General features: G+C 47.2%; 1 long non-coding RNA gene across 1 annotated transcript; it reads right to left on the minus strand.

The window, feature by feature from the left end:
• Positions 1-11,331: 11,331 nt before the first annotated feature.
• LOC145651193 (uncharacterized) lies at positions 11,332-13,071 on the minus strand. Its single transcript, XR_014116970.1, has 3 exons — positions 12,404-13,071; positions 12,117-12,229; positions 11,332-11,839 (listed from the first exon to the last, which is right to left on the minus strand). It is a non-coding gene; the product is annotated as an uncharacterized LOC145651193 (long non-coding RNA).
• Positions 13,072-14,480: the final 1,409 nt, after the last annotated feature.

The following is a 14,480-nucleotide window of genomic DNA, read 5'->3' on the forward strand; positions in this document are numbered from 1 at the left end:
CTGGTTGATTTTATGTCCAAGTCAAACCTTGAGAAACAAATCCATATTTTAGACATTTCACAATATTTGGAACTTTGGATACACATGCACGCATATGCACGCGCGCACACACACAAACACACACACACGCACACATACACACACACACACACACACACACACACACACACACACACACACACACACACACACATGCATGCATGCAACATGTTCCAATAAACATCTTATAGGTTTTTGGATGTGCCAAGAACATTTTGTACATAATCTATTCCACATATTGTCTTATAAGACCTACATAACCTATACTCACAGAGTCTTATAAGACTTACATAACCTACACCACACACTGTCTTATAAGATTTACATAACCTACAGCACACACTGTCTTATTTTAAACTTGAGCAAAATTCCATTTTGATGCAGATGTGCTTTCAGATTCCTTTGAACCTTATCATCCATGATGTTCGTTGGCCGCTCAGTGAAACCTAAAGCGCCGTGTTGGTGTTAGCAGATCTCCCAAAATAAGCAAAGCCTGTGTCTGTGTTCGCAAGAGCCTTCTCTCACAGTGGTGATCATTTTAATTATCCTATCATTCAAGCACGCGTTGAGCTGCGTGAACCAGAACAACAGGGGGTGCGTTTGTGCTGACTTTCCTCTCCATTTATCAATCAAGCTTGCGTGTAATAACAACAGCAACCACAGCAGCGAAGACGACATCTGCCCGCCGCCAAAAGCACCAGAAACACTCCAGCGTTTATTTGCTTTGGCAGTTCCAGTAGTTTTGGGTTAGATTGGAAAGGGCGGATCGTTTGTATGTTCTAATTAGACATTTGCATCGGGTGTGACATGTCAAAGTCTCGGAGGCCAGCCGGGAAAATCACCGAAGGGAAGCGGGATCTTGGCGCCCCTAGCGCCCCCTGCTAGTGCCCGATTATATTCCTTGATCCTGGAGAGGGGCCGGTGATGTCAGCATTACCGTTTACTCATTACCCTCCACCCTTACCATAATACCCCACGTTCACCACATCTGAAGCATTTGTGGGCTCTGAGAATAATTCGGTTTCAGTTCGCCCAAAATCCCTGCCCCCCTGCCCGCTGCTGTCATGGTCTAGCCCCTCCCCAAGACCCCGCCCTCCAGCACTCTGTGGTGTGCTGTTAGAGCTAAAGCTCTTAAGATACCCCCTACCCCACCCCCACCCATCCTTCTCTCTGAACTCCTCCCAGGGGGTGGAGTGTGTGGGCAGTAAGCTGGCCTTTGATGTTTGCCAGTCAGAAAATAAACCAGCGAGTAAATAAATAAATAACACTGCGTGGCAGGGGAGGAGTTTGGGTGGGTGACCCCTTTCTCACCGCTTTCTTCCGCCGTTGCCGTGGAAGCAGTCACTCTCCTGCACTGTTACGCTGTCCCCCAGGTGGACAAGTGCACTGGGTAGGGCAGATCTGCTAAATACAACCTCTGCCAGCTGAGCGTGTGTTACAGCAAAGGGTGCCGGCCACCATTCAGTTAGGTGTATGCGACCACTACGTGCTTTTGCATCCGATTGTGTTTCAATTGAGGTCACGCACAAGAGGTCAATGCCACAGCCTGCTGAGGAGCTTTCTGTGGGGTCTTGTTTGTAAGGTAGCGTTTTATTCAAACGCTTCGCCGAGACTATTCGGAAATTTTAGATGAGGATGTTAGCCAGGTGCTTCCTGCACTGGTCGGTTGTGCCGTGGGGTGCTGAGCATCCTGGATGAGTGTGTTGCTGTGAAGAGGGTTGTTGCTACAAGCACACGCACACACACACTCACACTACAAACACACACACTCACACACACACACACACACACTCGCACACATGCGCGCACACTCTCACACACACACGCACACATGCACACACTCTCACACACACACACACGCACGCACACACACACGCACTCACGCACACGCACGCACGCGCGGATGCACACACACAAACACACACTTCAACATGGCATTACCTCTGCCCAAAAGACAGAAGAATGTGTCTGCTGCTTCTTACACCTTTATGAGTTAAATCCACCTATACATCAGCAGCCAAGGGTTCTGTTAACCACACACACACACACACACACACACATACACACACGGCCTATAATCATTATTACACCCATACACAGTGAGTAATTATCTAATAACCTCCCGTAAAGGAGCGTAACTTTCTAATCTGTTTATAATTAGCATTTCAATGATCCTGGCACTAATGGCCGACCTTCAGTAGCTCGAGCCTGATCTTAATTACGCAGTGCTATCGCCATCATCTCTGTGTAAGAAACAGGCCATGACCGAACGGAACAGGCCCCAGGTACGCTAATTTCGGGAGCAATTATCTTTTCATGTTGAAAGGGCTTAGCCGATTACCCGCGCGATTTCACACACTTTTATGCATTTGTGCCGTAGCAAAAAGAGAGATTTAAATCACTTTTTTGGCTCAAGCTTCTAGATCCTTAAAAATGGAGTATATGATAAACATAGACGGTCCAGTAGCCGGGCTTTGGGCCACACTGACTGGGAATCTGTTTCCTGTGGTCCGAACCAGTCAGGATTTACTCACCTATGACGTTTGCCTGTTTTCTGCATTTTAAGAGTTTAAGGTACAGTCATCTGTTGAGATAAACTGTCACAAAGCAGCACGTGACCAATTCAGCGCAAGCTTCAGACACTTTGTACATAATCTAGGCCATATGCTTTCAACTTTCAGTAAGCTTTTGACTTAGAGTAAAGACCCCTTATCCATGTCCCTTAGCTGAACACGTAGGATGGCAGCATCATGGGATATGTAGTTCAGTGGATTCATACCTAACAGGCTGTGTCATAAGAACGCAACATTCCAGCTTTGGCATGCATTGCTTCGATGCACACATCTTAATGCATGGAAAGAAAAACAGATTATTAAATGTTAAACAAAGGTTGTGATACCTCACACATGATAGATGTCTGTGATGCCAAACTGTGTGTGACGCCCACTTTGGCAGGAACAGCATGCCTTAGTGAGCTACGTAACACAGTCAGCGAAGAGAGAGCTCTCCATAGCCAGCCTGTTTCTGATCTCTTCATTGCTTTTAGCATTAATAATATAATCCCATATGAGACATATTTGCTTCCTCTTAAGCCCAGCTGTTTCATCGGCTCCTTAGCCAAGCAGAAGTTATCGTTTAGACCCTTCTCGCCGCGCAGCGAGACGGCGTGGGGGAAGGGTACACGGCCGCACAGCAGTTCTCTAAGATTCTGGATTATTAATGAAGTACTTCTGTTAGGCAGTAGCACTTGTGGAATAGTAAAAGCAAACGGATATTGATTATCGGATGGCATCAATGGCGGACTCGGTTGAGGGTGTTCGGGCGTTCCTTTTATCCGGCTCTTCCAGGAGGCAGGAAAGGGCATATTCAGATGAAAGGGAAAACCTTTTCACATACATGAGCCTGTAATGCCAGAGCTTAGCATAACTTTCACCTGATTTCCAATGCAAATATTAGCGAGTCAAGTTGACTGTGCGCCGCCAGATTATGGTTTATCCCGCGCACACACTGCTCAATACTGCACGCTCTGGAAACATTTTAGCTTATCAGTGCAAAGCAATGATCAACACTCTGCGTTATTGGTCCCCGAGAGACTTTAAGAGGAGCGACATCAGCACACACACACGCGCGCGCACACACACATACAGGCACGCGCACGCGCACACACACACAAGCAGTGCCACACGCTCGACCAAACTTTAGCCAGTCGTGCTTCGCCTCATCGAAGCTAAATCCACAAATTAAACATCATAATTGCTGTAAGCCAAACCATCAAATGGTGAATTACAAAGACATGAACACCCTTTCCTATCCCCAATAATACATTTCATGCCATTATTCTGGTAATGAAACACAGTGGTTCAAAAGAGTTTTCAAGGACTAACAAAGACTTATCTATAAAACACAATTTGTAGATCTGTTTTCAAATGTTATTGTTTTTCCTCATTATTAGCATATTAATTTCCCGTTTTTTCTTACTGTTGTTGCTTGTTCTTTGTTCCTGTATTTAATGCAAGGACCTGCAGTAGTCCATTATCTCCCCATAAGGCATCATAACACACTTTCCGCTGTGTTGACAGTATAAGTGACTTAAAAGCAGTATTAAAGCAGTTGTTTGCCTCTGTGGTGCCCTGGGGCACTCCATCCTCGTATGATTGTAGTTATTTTTCGCCTGTCATGTATGTATGAACAATTCAGAGGACATCTAAAGAGGCAGATTCAGTGAAATGATGACCTCATTTATTTCAATGCCTTGCCTGACATTTCTTGTGAGAGATCATGAAAACTTATGTAGCCTCTTAACGAGACAATAATGAGACAATACTGGAGCCGAGATATTATGCCAGACATCTACCTCAGGATACAGTAACACTGATTCTCCAGTTCACCCATCAACCCACGTAATTTAGAGGAGATGTTCGCCCTTGACTGTTAACACCACTGCGACTGGCATAGCAGACAGAGCGGTCAACAGAATTCTGGGCCCTTACGTTGTGATTGGTCTGGCCTCACACTATGATTGGTCTGGCCCTATGCTGTGATTGGTCTGGGCCTACACCGTGATTGGTCTGTGCCTACACTGTCATTGGTCAGCGAGAGCTGTGACAACACAGTCCAAGACAGACTGAACCCTGAATGTGGGGGGACTTTGCAGGCCTGCCACCGGACGCTCCCTTGGTCGGCACTATCTTGTGAAGGACAGTGCGGGAGCAGAGACCGCATGACAGTCAGACCACATGCGGAACGTCAGACGCTGGTATCTCAGCTCTCGCGCTTTCTGGCTATGTCCTTCATAGCAGCTGCTTTCCAAACCAGCTCCCGCGATATGAACTCATCCGGTACGGCTCCCTCTGAAACACTCTTTTGCTTTGTTGCGTATTCCGGGAAGCTTCTGAGGGCCATAAACAAACAGAAAGCTTTAAAGCCACCGAGCCAATTAGGATGCTTTGTAGGGGTCAGACTAGCGTCCTTGGGGAAGGACAACAATAAATAATTCCTAGGTTTAAAAAGCAACAGGGCAGTCAGAACAAAATGCATTGTGTTCCGTAACTCTGACAATTTCGATTCGCGGTGAATGATGCACGAGGCACCCCGCAAAAACACCGCGCTGCCCAGTCAGGGGGAGATAATCTTCAATCTGTGTAAGCACGTCAACAATGGTGTGTATGACAAACAGGGAAAGCAGGTTTGTCAGGAGGCCACATCTTTTCAGTGTCCTCCGCAAACAGCAGCCAGAGACAGAACAAAAGCACGGCGGCTCCCCAGCCTGGTGAGAACAGCAAGCTTTAGCACGGGTGCGAGAGCGAGGGAGGGAGAGAGAGAGAGAGAGAGAGAGAGAGAGAGAGAGAGAGAGAGAGAGAGAGGGACGAAGGCAGCTCTCTGCCAGAACAATCTGTCCCGCGCTGCACTGTCTGGGGTGCTGCTCTCAGCGTGCAAAACAGACCACATACACGGACGTGTCTGTCGAATCCGTGAGCGCTTGTCAACAGGAACAGACGCTATATTTGAGTTCGGTTCCCAGGAAGGCAGGGGACGGGCGATTCTTAGGCTTCATTTACAAACTTCACTTCAGAGCAACATTTCATTTCGGCAACATGGCGGCCCGACCATACAACCCCAATGTTTTGTTTTGGGGTTTTTTTTTTGTTTGTTTTTTTTGGCCAAAGTGTAAAGCGATTATTTCCAAAGCGTCACTCCGCGTTTAGTGTTGCGCGAGGGGCAATCAGGTTCTGTACAAAACCGTGAGACGTATAGGAAAGTGTGAAATGAAAGAGAAGCCCAAAGAGCTGCTGTGTGCTTCCGCTCGCCGCTGCTGCAGAATCGTGCACCACGCACGTTAATTAAGTGGAAGCAGGCAACCCGTCAACAGCAGGGCAGCTGTCGCTTCCCGACTTTTCCGTTTGATGTTTTGTGTCCAATTGGTGTTCCGGCGGGAACGTGTGTTGGGGGGGGGGGGGGAGTCAGTGCTCATTCTTTCTCTGTTTTGGCTCACACAATGGCGTAATCTGTCCCGAAAGACATGGAGACGGAGGCAGCAAGCGCATGCACTCACGGTTTTCCGCCGCAAGATTAAAAAATTCCCACCCGTGGAAAAAAAGTTGTGCTCGGAGCATACGCATTCCTCTCGTGTAAATCAGATCACGCAGCCCCTTCTGGGCCGTTGTCTTTAGGCCTCCCATTCCTGCTGCATAATGCTCCGACAATGCAATGCAACAGCTCAAGACCTGCGCCCCCCACAAACCACAATCAGCCCCCTAACATGTTTAATGCACCGTGTGAGCCATTTAAATACAGCCAAACCAACCAAAGGAATAAGTGAGTCCTCAAGGTAGGCTACTCCCCCAAACACGTTTAAAACCAGAAAGAAACACTTCCTGCCTCCACCTGCTCTCCTCTTCCTCCTTTGCTAATGAGGAGGAACAACAGCAAGTTGTAGCAGGGCTTTGCTTTACTCTGGTCCAGCAAAAACCCACACAGGCCAGAGCCACACTGGACAGACCCACACAGGCCAGAGCCACATTAGTGCTGTAGTGTTGGGTCATTACTAGTGTTGCTGTTTCTGCATGCTGACTGTAACCAATATAGATTCTGCTTATTGTGTGTATTTCCAACTGGCTTTCAGGTAATCTTGCCTGAGTTCTTATTTGCAGCTGAACAACCAAACAGTGTTCAAGCTTTCTGAGTTTTCACCAGCACATATGAACAAACTGGAACTATGACAACATGTCCCGCAGAAGACATACAGGACATATCTCACTGAAGACATACAGGACATAGGAGCAAACTGAAACTATGACATCCTATACTGCAGAAGACATACAGGACATACGAACAAACTGGAACTATGACAACATGTCCCGCAGAAGACATACAGGACATATCTCACTGAAGACATACAGGACATAGGAGCAAACTGAAACTATGACATCCTATACTGCAGAAGACATACAGGACATACGAACAAACTGGAATTATGACATCATGTCCCAAAGAAGATATACAGGACATAGAAACAAACTGGAACTATGACATGTCCCGCAGAAGACATACAGGACATAGGAACAAACTGGAACAATGACAGCATGTCTCCAGTACACATACAGGACATAGAAGCAAACTGGAAATACAACAACATGTCTCCAGAAGACATACAAGACATAGGAGCAAACTGAAACTGCCTGAACCTCTGCAAAATGAGTCCAGCGTAATGTAATCAATAAGCCAAGCCTACTGCTGTCAGTTTATTCAAAAACCGTAACCCACAAATCGAAGTGACACACACACACCTACAGCAAACAGCCCGGTCTCAGAGTCAATAATCCCGCACGTGTTGGCGTTCATCTTTATGGGGGGTCTGAGTGGGCCACTGGGTGCGCCAGGCTGACAGGTCGCCCTGCACCGGGGCCCCTCTGCACGCACTCAGTAAGATTCATGCACATCCCAGATCCACATTGTTCTCCTCAGCTCACTGAGCAAGTTCATTTCATCAGATGAGTTCAGCCCGAGGTCAGGACAGTCCTTATACCTGCCATTCCAGCCGAGGGCGAGCGCAAGACAGTAAGAGAGAGGGAGGAAAGGAGAGAGGGATAGTCAAAGAGAGAAGAAAGAAGGAGATAGAGAGAGAGAGAGAGAGAGAGAGAGCAGGAGATATAAGTGGGTCTCATTTACACCCAGCAATTAGCTAACTACCCTCCTTTTAACGACGACTCTATAGAACTCTGACAAGTGAATGAATTCCAAAAATTATTTCCCCTTCGTTTGAAAAAAGCAATGTCAGGCATGTATGGTTCCTCTCCCTGCAGTGAGGGGATTGAAAGCAATCAAATCCAGGGAGAATGAGACTCTGCCTTCCTGCACCAGGAGAACAGACCCAACCCGTTCACTTTCACGGGTAGGTTTCTGGGGTCGATCTGCACTCAGTAGTCTGATGCCGTGCATATTGTATTTCCACTGCCAAATCAAAGGGAAATGAAACCTATTTTTTGATTTCTGCATGATTTCCCATCTGTTACAATACATCTAAATACTGCAGTCCAGGCCGCTGAGGTATTAGCTTTACCTACCCTCCCTCCCTCTCTCTCTCTCTCTCTCTCTCTCTCTCTCTCTCTCTCTCTCTCTCACTTTTTTCCTCTCTCTCTCCCTCACTCTCTCCCTCTGCCGTCAATCATGGAAATGCATCTCGGATGATGACTTCCTCGGCACGGTCGCGTGGAGAAGACGAGGGCTTCGTCAGAGTGCTCGGCCAGGCCCGGTCTCTGGAGCCAGCATTCCGCAGCATTCCGCGACGTTCCGACGCTCGGCTGCTTGGAGCTGGTGCAGGGGAGACAGGAGGCGAAAAGAACGCTGCAAGATATCTCGCACTTCAACAATACTGTAATCTTATAGCCTTCCCCACCGCACCCAGAACCTGGACTGCAGCCACGAGACGGATATGAAATGCTAGCTAAACACTAATAAATCACCAGCCTTTCAGTTAGTCTGTGTGTGAACCTCTTCCACACTTTTCCTCTCTCTCTCTCTCTCTCTCTCTCTCTCTCTCTCGTCTGCCCCCCAAGTCAGCTGGCATTATTACAAATAAATATTGGTTTGAATATATAGCCCGTCAGTTATGTGCTTTATGGTTATGTGCTCAGAAATAATTGAATGACTGTCGATTAGGATCGGAGCAAAAGACGTGGGGGTGGGGTGGGAGTGATTTCATCTCAGTGGGAAAACTGTTGGCAGTTGGTCCATTGCTCATAAGAACCACCCATTTTGACAAGCACTAGTCAAAGGTCTTTAAGATTCTTATTTTCCATTTGAACAAATACCAGGGTGCTCAAAGCAACCGCACATGCACGTACTGTGTGTGAACTCGGATTTGGGAGAGTACTGTGGTTGCATGCAGACCGTGAAATCCTCCGGCGGTCTCTGCGGTGGAAGTTCTCCTGCTGTCCCCCCCTCAGGGTCTCTTCCACATGGTGCTGTTGAATTGCCCCAGCAGTTTCTCCATGGCAGGGCTGTGCTGCCTTTCTTGGGTGGAGCTCCTGCTTTAACTGGACTGCAACTCCCGGCCTTTTCATTTTCCCGTTCTTCTAAAAATGGGTAAGGCTTCCTGAAAGACTTTATTGTGTCTCTGAACTCGGCACATTGGTTCCTGATGTTCATCTATTCTTCTCTGTGGCTCTCTCGCTTGGGTTGAGGGTAAGAATTTCCTTGTAGGACCAATCTACGTGCTGCGCTACCTCTCCACCCACTCCGCCCCACCCTCGCTGATGTTCCAAAGAGCCCTTGTGCTGTTTAAACCTGGAGTGTCTTGACCTCCACAAACTAACTCAACTTGCTCTGCACCAAATAACCCCACCTGTTCTGGACAACTAACCCCACCTGCTCCAAGTTTAGAAGGGAAGCTGTGTTCTTCAGCCATTTTTCTTCGCCCAGGCCAGACCCGGAGTGGGGAGTGGGGCCTGCACGCAAACTCGTCATGAGTGACGACATGTTAGTGTCACCTCAGCACTCAGAAATGCCAAGGTGGCCTTACCCTGTGCCCTGTGCACTCTGATAAAGCAGCAGCTCAACAATCAATACTTCATCATAGCCTGCTCAACTTGCACAAGGCAGAGTGTATTATATATAAAAGCACAGACGTGGTCAGCCGTGGAAATGCTACGTCAGGCGGTCAGCGATTTTCTCTTTTTTCCTCCCAACAATGAAGGACGAATGCTGAAAGCCTTAAACAAAGCCTTCTGGTTAGTTGTCATTTTTTAAAAATTTGGCTGCAGAGCTGGATGAGGCGAGAGTTGGGGGGGGGGGGGGGGGGTTGCTTGGGTCCCTTTGTTTCTGCTCAGAATGTTCTGCTAATCAGAGCGGCTGGGAGGAGGGGCTCTATTGGCGGGAAGGGCTTGGTCATGGGGGGAGTGGCTTGATCATGGGGGGAGTGGCTTGGTCAGGGAAGGAAAGGCATGGTCCTGCTCATGCATGCACCTCTCTTATGCATTCATCTTTGATGTGTGTGTGTGTGTGTGTGTGTATGTGTGTGTGCAGTGGAGGGCCACTGTCTGACCTCTTCACCCTGGGTGGCAGAGGAATAGGTTTCCATTTATGGTCCTATATCACTGATCATAGTTATTTTGTCCCTTTCGGGGCAATAGTTGTCATTGCCAGGTCGTCCCGAGACACGTGGATGGTTAAGACTTTCAGGTAAGCTCTGTCACGGCTGCTGTCACCGTCATGTCCCGCTGCTCTCTGGTCTCGCCCCCAATCACAGCTGGTGCAGCAGGGCAGAGGGGCTTGCATTGGACTGTGTTGGGTTTTTAATTTATGTGGTGCTAAAACTCCAGTTGTGCTGTGAATTGTTCTCTATCACACAACAACTTCAACTAATGCAATTAAAGAATGAAACCACGTGAAGCACTTTTATGACACATTAGCAACATTTCCCAGTGATTGAGCTGAGCTGGTTGCTGGTTGAACAGGAGTGAGATGGACAGGTGGAGGTTTATCCCATACACACACACACTCTCACACACACACACACACACACACACACACACACACTCTCACACACACACACACACAGCTAGCATGCCCCTGACACACACACACACACACACACACACACAGCTGACATGCCCCTGACATGCCCCTGACACACACACACACACACACACACACAGCTGACATGCCCCCGACATTCCCCGAGACACACACACATACACACACATACGTGTGTGTTTCATCCTACAGCTGGAGGCAGACCTGGGAAAGCACCAAACATCTCACACATGGAAAAAATCTGAACAAAAAAAGTGTACTGTCGAAAGAGCTTATTGTGTTCAGCTCCCTCTCCCAACACTACACACACACACACACACACACACACACACACACACTCACAGAGGTACAAACAAACATACTTTCATTAAGAATTGGCGCTGACAACGGTCGGGGTTTGTAAACAACACCGTTGCCTCGGCGACTGAAGAGGGAGGTACGTGCGCTTCGTCTCTGATGGGATGCACATGCGGGATCTCTACAGTCTTCGGGAGCCGCCAGCCAGATTAAAGCGGACGAGCGGGCTCACATTAAACGTCACTTCGGAGCCACCGTGTTTTGAGATCAGGGGCGGAGAACAAGCCGGCTTTTAAAGAAGCCCGTCGCGGGCCCTCAGACGTCATGGCTGGCACGGCGCACGTGTGCGTGTGCAGTCATAGCGAGGCCATCTAATTAAGTTACATTACACAAGAGCTAAAACTGTGCCAAAACTGGTGTTTTCTGGCCAAAACTTGTATGGCATTTAACAAAAGAATATATGTATGTGTAAATGTATGTCTTTTAATAAACACCCTTGGTCATCACAAAATCAGAAATAAATACTGCATCCAGTCTGTATGCATGGCATTGCTCTTTAATTAGCAGCAAAAACAGAACTAAAACAAACTTCTACTTCTCTCCGTCTCTCTTCTGCTTCTCTCCATCTCTCTTCTACTTCCCTCCATCTCTCTTCTACTTCTCTCTGTCTCCCTTCTACCTCTCTGTATGTGAGGAAACATTAAAACCGGCCCCATATGCGTGATGGCGGAGGTTACTGAACCCTATTTACCATTTGGCTCTAACACAGTCCAAACAAGGACGTCCTGCCGGTGGAGACTGGAGACAAGACACACCTGCTGTCTGCGGAGCTGGCTGATTGGACGCTCCCGTTGTCTCGGGAACAAGGAGGATAACCACGAAGAAGTGGTGGGGCTTGCATGCTCAGGTCACGAGCGGGCTCCCAGACAGCGACACGACGACCAAACACTTTCCGTCTGCCTTCTGCAATCTTCGGACATTGCACAATCACAAGAAATTTTATGTGGAATTTTAAAGCAAATATGGGTGTGTGTTATGTTATTAATGTTATGTTATTAATGCAAATGAAAGACTTCGCTTGTGTAGGCCTGTGTTAGGCAAGTGACTCGTTCTGTCGGTTTACTTTCTTGTTTCACATTCACTTATATGTTTTGTTTAAAGTTGCACAAATACACCCATATTAAATAATACATCTATATAGCAATTTATCCATGTAGAGTATATCAATAATGTGATCTTGCACTGACCTCATTTCCAGTCGTTTTGTTTTTACAGTTCCATTGTTTCAGGGTAGGTGTAGCGTGTTCTCTCATTGTAAACACACCGTGCTTTGTCCTATCGGTTGAATCTCCAGTTTGGTCTGCAAAGTGTAACCCGAGTCAGCAAAGACACAGTCACCGTAAAGGGCACACAGCTAGCCGCTGACAATCAAATATTAAACAGCGCTGGAGCCCAAATGGCTCGCTCCTGTACTCGCGGCTCGTGTTAGGCTGATAGGGGCGTAGAAAGAAGAAAACTGGGAGTGAAATTTTACCTGCAAGGTGCCCTGTGTGACGGAGGGCAGGGAGCGCTTCCGAGCTTCCGGCTTCAGCCGACGGACATTTAAAGTCAGAAAGTCAAACCCAATTTGGAGGCATTAATATTAATGCTGTGAGATAGTTGTGATGGTGAGTGGATGAATGAAATCTGCGAGGCAAGCAGACCTTTCGTCAGATGCCTGTCTCACCCTCTGTGAAGAAGATTGGGGAGGGGGGGGCGGTAAATAAATAAAAGATTCGGGACTCTCTCGCTCGAGGGGCATAGCACAAAACAGAATGAAGCTTATTGTTACCGCACCAACTGTTTTAACTCAGTGGACAGCGGCAATGTCATCTCTGCCACCGCTCCCGATTCCCTGCATCGCACTTCCGCCAGAGTGCGGGATTAGCTGCGAAGCCGGACCTTTCCGGAACCCTTCCGGACCATTTCCCAGTGCGGTCGCCTCGGAAAGGAGAGCCAGCTGAAGGGGTCTCCAGAGCGCGGCTGCCTGCTTTCTGATAAAAAAGCGCGATCCTTTCCTCCAGTCCTGACTTTGATTTGTCAGGGCTTCAAACACTCTGGTTTCTTATAGGACCCCTTTCATGGAAAACTGAATTTCTATCACTTTACTGAAATAAACTAATTCGTAAATGTTGTTAAAGTTTCAAAGCACACGCAAAAAACAGCCCACTTTGAATCTATTGTTTATCTGATGTCACAAGAACCGACTCATTTACATATCTCCGCCTATTCAGCCTTCAGCGGTTTAGCTCCACCTACTTATAGTAGTTCTGAGGAGTGTTCTAGCTCTGAGTGCTTTTTGAATAAGGCACAATACAGTGCAGCGAATCAGAATAGAGATCATTTGTTTCATATCTGTCTTAAAGCCACAGTAACAGAAACAGTCTGTTTAATTTGGGTTATATAAAAGGTCATATAAAAATGAATTATGACTGTTTTGGGAACATAAATCCACACAAATGTTGTAAGTGGACATCAAGGAAAAATACAAAATCAAAGAGAAATATAAGATATGAGCCCTTTAAAATGAAATTGGCCTCCTGAGATTTTGTCTCCAGCTAAATCCCGGGACCCGCCATTGTTTCAGAACATTCTGGCATTTCTGCAGTCGGATGCCTGTTTCTGTCAATCTGAAGGGTTACCGATCATGCCATAAGTCCTACTAATGCTACTGAACAGGGTCTGTGTTCACTCCACATGGATGTATCTTACGTGTGTGTGTGTGTGTGTGTGTAAACAAAACAACAAAAAACAAGCATTTTACTCCGTTTTGTCTATAATAAAAAATTTAAATAACGATGAACAGATTCATATGAGCCCATTTCCAATTATTTTTTAATGTTAAGTGGATTATTTTACCATCATGTCCAGGACAGGAGGAATTTTGTGGAATTTTGGTCAGCACGGCCATTGTCGCTATGAAGCACAGTCCCTCTTTTCACTCGCTGTACAGTGCGCAGCCTGCTGTACACACTGTGCTGTCTCACATAACCACCTTAGCAGAGGAGCCGATCTAAAACCTCTCCAGTGTTCACACCGCACTGCACAGGGTGGGCAGTGTAGGTCAGTCACGGTCATTACGGAGAAATGAGAACCAGCCCTCCTTAAACAGAAATATAAGCCACAAAAAAGAAATAAATAAATAAAATAGCAAGCTGGGGATGTGTGCAGGGGTCCTTTCTCCCTGCTGCCTTAGTAATAGCATATCCATCAGGGATGAGAGGATCGATAGCTGTGTTTTGGCCTAAATCTCCTACGAGGCATGTCATCGTTGACAGACAAATATCACAGGAGGCAAACCACAGTGAAGGAGTGTGGCTCTATCGATTGGCTCTGCACACTGGATACATCAGACTTAAATAAAAGGCTCAGGGCAAGTACAGGCTACTGTTTATGATTTCCAAACGGCTTAGAAAACGAGAAATGTCCCATTGCTGGGCTTCCGAGGTGAAAGACATGATTATCTTCTGGGCACAGGAAATGAATGTCAGACTCCATCTACAGCTCACTACCTCGGGACCTCAGCTCCGTGGCGTGTGGCCAGACCGCTGACAGGGGGCGCTCTTTTGGGG

Source organism: Electrophorus electricus, chromosome 14, assembly GCF_041902795.1.
Source record: "Electrophorus electricus isolate QZ-2024a chromosome 14, ASM4190279v1, whole genome shotgun sequence".
Taxonomy (NCBI): domain Eukaryota; kingdom Metazoa; phylum Chordata; class Actinopteri; order Gymnotiformes; family Gymnotidae; genus Electrophorus; species Electrophorus electricus.